This window comes from Aedes albopictus, chromosome 2 (genome assembly GCF_035046485.1).
Source record: "Aedes albopictus strain Foshan chromosome 2, AalbF5, whole genome shotgun sequence".
Classification (NCBI taxonomy): Eukaryota; Metazoa; Arthropoda; class Insecta; order Diptera; family Culicidae; genus Aedes; species Aedes albopictus.
This window is the reverse complement of record NC_085137.1, coordinates 406,616,492-406,623,416: the sequence shown is the minus strand read 5'-3', so window position 1 is coordinate 406,623,416 and position 6,925 is coordinate 406,616,492.

The window sequence follows — 6,925 nt, the reverse complement described above, 5'->3', positions numbered from 1 at the left end:
TTCGTTTATTAAATCCAACTCTAGGATATTGAAGTAAAACAGTGATTTCGAACCTCATATTGTATTTAGTAGCCACGCATGAATGTTTGACAATGTATCTCATTGCGTTACGAAACACAGTTATGGAAAAATCGATTTATTTCAATGTTTATGAAATTCAATTTTCATGAATTACATGTCATTTAATAGCTAAATAATAGCAGATCACGATATACCTAGCAGAAATTGATTCAATGTAAAATGCTTGCTTGAACATCTCATGACGTCGGTCAAGTCGATCAATGATACCCCGTTTTACGGTACTGACAATCCCTTTGATAAACTTAAGTCTTTAGGACATTGTTGTTGACGTTTTGCCGATCCCCTTCCTTGTACCCAAGAAACATCGTAGACGTCTTCCAAATTTAAAATTGATGGAAATACTCCATTAAACACGTGCTGTATGGGAATAAGCAGACTTTCAAAATGCCTTTTCAAAAACTCAGATAAAATTCCGTCCGGCCCAGACCGCGCACAGTCATCGAATTCCTTCGGTTTAGACTTCAGATTTTCCTAAATTTTGCGCTGATATCGATTCAAATACAAACGACTAGCGATCTTGTACGCCGAGTTTGAACTACCTAGTATAGTGCTTACGGAGAGAGAAGATCCGGTATTTCGTCGAAAACCGCTGAAGTGCTGCTCGTTTGTTTCGTTATCTATTCCACTCATTAAAATGATCGTAATTCTTCTGCAATAAACGGTTTATTAGCAGTAAAATTCAAAACACAAACATTTCAACAAACACATCACATTCCAATCTGGAATGCTATTACTTTAATTTAGAAAATAGCAAGATTAAAATTTGATGTAACGTGGTAGATCTAACGCACCGTTCTAAGGTGATCTACCCACGTTTTGGGACTAAACATGTTAAAACTTCTGGAACAACCCGCAATAAAACTCCAAATGAAAATCATAGAGAAATTCTCAAATAAGTTGCTGAGAGAATTGCAATATTACAATCCGTTGGAAATCCTGGAGAGATTTCCAAAAGAACTGCTGGAGAAATTCTGAAAAGAACGCCTAGGAGAATTCCCGAAGAAGTTCAAGAGGAATTGCCGATTCCTGCGAAAATTGCTCATGGAACACCTGCAACAGGACTTCCCAATAGATCTCCTGAACTGATTCCAAAAAGATTCCTGGAGGAATTAAAGAAGGAAATCCTTGAGGAATTCTCGATTTAAACTCTTGGATAAATTATCGAAGGAATCTCTGGGGGAATCCTACATTTTTGAAAAAAAAATCGCCGATAGAAGTTCTAGTAGAATTCCTGAAGAGATTTCCAATGGAACTTCCGGAGGAATTCCCAATGCAGCTGGATCGATTACACAGCGAAACAAAAATAAACTGGTCAGTCTTAAGAGCAAACTTATGTGCAGTGATGGAATTACTCTCATCATGAAGCAATTCGCGAGTGTAAAGCCAACACAAGGCTTACTCACGATTCCGAGAGTAAACAGTGTGTGAGTAAGCTTGTTTATAAAAAAATAATCCCAATTTTGCGTAAAACAAAAAAGAGGTTCGAAATAATTTGTTATAAAACAGAAAAAAAAACAGTAGGTGGCAATATAGTTGCCACTGCCTTATAAAGGGTTAAATCTATCAAATTTGATTTGGTAAAACGAAATACTTTGCATGAGTTGTTAATGAAGATGTTAAATAACCAATTCACCTGTTGGGGCGGTTTTCTAGTGAAACTGGCAACACTGCACAAATAGGAAAGTAGTAGAAAAGAAAGCGATGCAAACGGCGGATTTGTACACTCAAATGTAAGTTGTAAACAATGTAAATAGAAAAAAGTTTGTTAATAAATAAATATATATTTCAGCTTTGAAGCTGCATAACCGAAATGCTGCAGTCAATAGGTGTTAATCCGTATAAAGGTGATACTCCCAACATAACCCTTCAAGAATTGCTTAAACAAATATTTCCATGCTTAATGGCTTGCAATCAAAAAGCTCAAAACTGTAATTTGACGCTATTAATAGAGGTATAGCTCAAAATTGTGACGTGCTAGAGCAAATCTAAGCCCGGAATCGGATTGAGATTGAGATTAAATTGATTAGGATAAAAAAAATTGATTGAGATAAAAAAGTTGCGCTGTGTTATCGGAAGAAATCCTAAAAAAATTCTCAGAAAAACTCTTGGAGGACTTCACGCTCATTCGTGAAGTCCTCCAAGGGTTTTTTTATTCTTCAGGGATTGATTTCGATCATCTTTCTAGCTGCATTCTCCAGAGAGTAGAGACCTCATGAATAAACTTCTGTGGAAAGTCTTGATGGAGCTCCTGTAGAAATTGTCGAACGAATTGGTGAGATTCTCAAAAGAACTCTTGGGAGAATTCTCGAAGGAACACAAGGAAGATTTATAAGGAACTACTAAAATAATTGTTGAAGGCACTCCTCAAGAAATGCCTATGAAAACTCCTGAAGAAATTTCCGAAAGACCTGCAGATATTCTCGAAGAATCTTCTGAAATAGTTCCCAAAAATACGCATGAAGAAATTTTCTGTGGAACTCCATAATAGTTCTGAAAAATATCATAGAAGAAATCTAAGAGAAATTGCCAATGCATTTCCTACAGGAATGTATGGCAACTCTGGGATAGATCGAAGGAACTCCAGGAGATATTTCCGAAGTAACTTCAAGAGACACTTGCGATGGAACCCCTGAAGGAAATTTCAATGAAACGTCTGGAAAAATTTCTAAATGAAATTTTAAAGGAATCCCCCAAAGAACTCCTGGGGAATTTTTAAGGAACATCTGAAGTAAGTGCTGGAGGAACTCATTGGAGAATTTCTCGACGAAATTTCTGAAAGAATTCCCAATGAAACTCGTTGAAACTACTGCAGGAATTCCCGATGGAATTCCAGAAGAAATTACCGATGGAACTCATCGACAGTGATGGAATTACTCTCATCATGAAGCAATTCGCGAGTGAAAAGTCAACACAACGCTTACTCACAATTCCGAGAGTAGACAGTGTGTGAGTTTTTTCGCACTCGCCTGCTTCGTGACTATGCAGCAAAACAAAAACAAAAACACTCATGAGTTTTTATTCGTGAATAACTAGTGGAGGTGCGGGAAGTGCATTATATTGTGGTTATAATTTTAGCAAATCCAGTGATTATCCAACAGAAACTAATGCTTTATGCTTCATTGTTCCTGAAAAGCAGCACTGCCTGTCGTAAAAATGCGTTTTTCATCAAAATGCAAAAAACTCACGAAGCTTCGCGAATCACATGCGAGTGCTTGCCAGCTTCGTTTACTCACGAATAAAGAAGTGCGAGTATTCTCGGATCCCTGTTGTTCACGAGTAGGTTTGTCTTGGTTTTGTCTGCTCAGCTGCAATTTTCATCATTTTCCAACTCTGCTCATGGAGGAATTCTCTATGGAACTCTATGAGGAAAAATTCTGAAATAGTTATTGAAGGAACTCGTAAAGAACTTTATTGAGAATTTCTAAAGAAAATGTTGAAATAATTGTTGGAAAAAAACCTGAAGAAACTTTTTGAAGAATTCCTGAAAGAACTGCTGGAGAAATTTGCAGTGGACTCCTGAATGAATTTTCGGTAGACTCTCCAGGAGTAATTTCCAATTGCATTCCTTGAGCAATTCCTTATGAAACTATTTGAAAAAAAAAATCACAATTTAACTTCCCGAAGTTCCCGATGAATTTCGTGGAGAAATTCGCAAAGGGGGATTTTTAACTTCTGAAGTAATTTTTGTAGGAACTACTGGATAAATTCCCGAAGAACCTTTAAAACAAAAAATCGTGTGAGAACTCATGCAGAATTTCTCGAAGGAACTTTCACATAAATTTCCTAAACATCAGTTGGAACCCAGTTCTGGGGCTCCTGTATAAACTTCCTGGAGTAATCCCGAATGGAACTTCTGGAGGAATTTCAAGACGGATCCCCAATTGAGCTCTTGCAGGAATTGATGGTGAACTCCATGGATCGCTTGTAGAAGTCCCCAACTGGAATCCTGGAGGAATTCCCATTGAAACACCGGGAAAAATTCCCAATGGAATTCCTGCAGTAATTCCCAGTGAATTTCCTGGAGGAATTCCCGATGGAGATCATGAACGATTTTCCGAAGTAAGTCTTAAGGGATGTTCCATGGAAATTCTGGAGTAATGTTGAAGCAACAACTGGCAAACTCCCAAAGAAACTTTTTTAAAAATCTGAAAAACTCCTGGAGAAATTCTTTAGGAAACCAATAAAGACATTTCCTCAAGAACTGTTGAAGAAATTCCCGAAGAAACTCCTGAAGCTGAACCAGGAGAAACCAGAGTTGCATTTTGAATTCTTCTAAGTAGTTGCTTTAAGAATTTCTCCATCACTGCTCAAGGATTTTTTTGTAGCTCCCTGAAAAAATGTCTCTAGGAGGTCCGGTTTTTTTTCTATTCAAAAGTTTTTTTTTATAATTCCGTAGTTCCTTCTAGCTGTGCTTCTAGGAGTACTACAGAAAGTTCCATTGGGGATTCCTTCACAAATTCTTCAATGTATGTCTTTAGTAGTTTACTGAAGAATTTCTCCAGGAGTTTTGCAGATATTTTTTGGTATTTTCTTTGGGAGCTTCTCCACTTAGAGACGAACCAGCCAAGGGCTGAAAGTCTCTTTAATAAAGACAAATCAATCAATCAATTCTCCGCTAGTTGATTCAACAATTATTCCATAATTTCTTTGGAACATCCCCAAAAGTTACTTCGGGAGGTCCTTTAACCCTCTAATACCCAATCCCGCCTTTAGACGGGGTATAGTTTGAGCATTTTTTGTATTGTATTGTTCCGTGGAAAATCATTTTTTTTTATATTTTTGGCTGATATTTAGGGCTGTTCTATATGTATATCTCAAAATGGTTTTTGGTGTGTTTTAAAGCGTATTTACATTTTTTAAAAATCATTGAAAAATTGATGTTTTACCTTTGAGAAGTCATTGTTTATTTTGTATTGAATCGCTACAATCAACATATTTTAAATTTTTCTCAAATCATTCTATCCTTGTTTAATAGTTTAAGGGAATCGAATACACTCTAAAATTATTTTCCTTAAAATTACACGGAAAATAAAATTTTCTGTGAAAAAAATAAAATAATAATATTTCAACAATAATCATAAAATCTCAAAATGTTTTCATCTCAAAAAATCCGTTCCCCAAATAGGCTTCCAGGAAAAATATAAAAGTGTAGGGATGTTCAAAAATAATAATTAGAAAAATCAAAAACTGAAATTCACGAAATCGAGAATTAAAAAGAATCATCTTCCAAAAAATGTTTTAATCGATTTTAGATGACGAAAAATGATATTTAGATCATAATAAAAAAATTGGGTACTAGAGGGTTAACAGTTCCATCGGGAATTCCCCCAGGAAATCCACTGGAAATTACTTCAGGAGTTCCACAGGCAATTCTTCCCGGAGTTTCAGTCCAGTTGGGACCTTCTACATATGTTCATTCGGGGAATTCCTCGAAGAGTCCAACGTCAATTCCTGCAGGAGATCCATCGGGAATCTATTAGGAGTTCCCGCATAAGTTCCATTCGGTATTACACCAGAAAGTTCCATCGGGAGTTTCTGTAGAAGATCCTACAGAAGTTTCTTCAGGTCTTCAGGAGATTTCTTTGGTAGTTCCCTCAAAATCTCCATGGGTTTTTATTTTTTTTTTTCTTCGGGAATGTTCCTTCAAAAATTACTTCAGAAGTTTTTTAAAACATCCTAATATTTGAGAACTGTAGGTCCCTTGAGGGACCACGTAGCCTTGAGATACGGACTTCAAATTTTGACGCGATCGTTTTTAGCTTAGAGCGATCATTTCCTAACGTAGATTTTCCAACATTTCAATTTTTTGCAAGATGAGAGACGGCCTAATACGTACAGAATACGCGAGGCACCACCGTAGCGAGATAAGGACGAGCTCGATAAGGCCCCTCTAGAGGACTGGTAAACTTATTTACTTTCAGTCCTGGGCACCTACGGTGGTGCAGAGGGCCGAATTGAAAGATTTCCATCCTGGGCGATTGCCAGCCATCGCTTTGACCTGTAGCCAGATCAAATTTCTGTCGACTTGCTTGATTTCGTTGTTGAGGCTGCGCCGCCATGGACCTCTGGATCAGCCTCTGCTGCGGTGTCCTGTTGGGTTCCAATCTAACGCTTGCTTGCAGATTTCGTTTCCGCCCCTGCGTAGAGTGTGGCCGACCCACATCCACTTTCGCTCCCGAATTTATGTCGCTATCGGCTTTTGATGACATCGACGATGGCGCTCCACGTTGGAGATCCAATTGTGAGGCCACCATGCTCGAATTATACACCGCAGCCGCAGGCATCTATTGATGAAGACCTGCAGCCGTTGGGTGTTCTTCACTGATACACACCAGGTTTCACTGGCATATAGCAGCACGGAGGACTGGTAGAGTATAGTTATAACAGCCATCAATTACGCAGCCAAGAGCACCATCGGGTACGTGGAACGGAGTCGATGGAACGAATGGTTCAACGAGGAGCACCGATACGATTTAGGAGGAGAAGAACGCAGTGCAAGCGGTAATGGTACACCATGGAAACTGGCAGAACGATACAAACAGATGACGCAATGGCAGAAGCGCTTCTTTCGAAAGTAAAAACGCTACCTGGAAGCAGCGAAGTGCGAGGAAATGAAACTGCTGTGCCGTTTTCAAGAAATACGGAAGTTTACGAGAACACATCTTGCAACGGGTTCGACCCACGAGTCGAAATCTGTAGGGACAAGGGTTGATGCTTGTAAGTCTCTTGATGGACGGACGTGGGGTGCTTGAAATGTGGTGCTAGCTCTTCGATGAGCACAGGAGACCAAGATAACGGAGGAAACGACTACGTCAGGGCAGCAGAAGACGGATTTGATCCAACT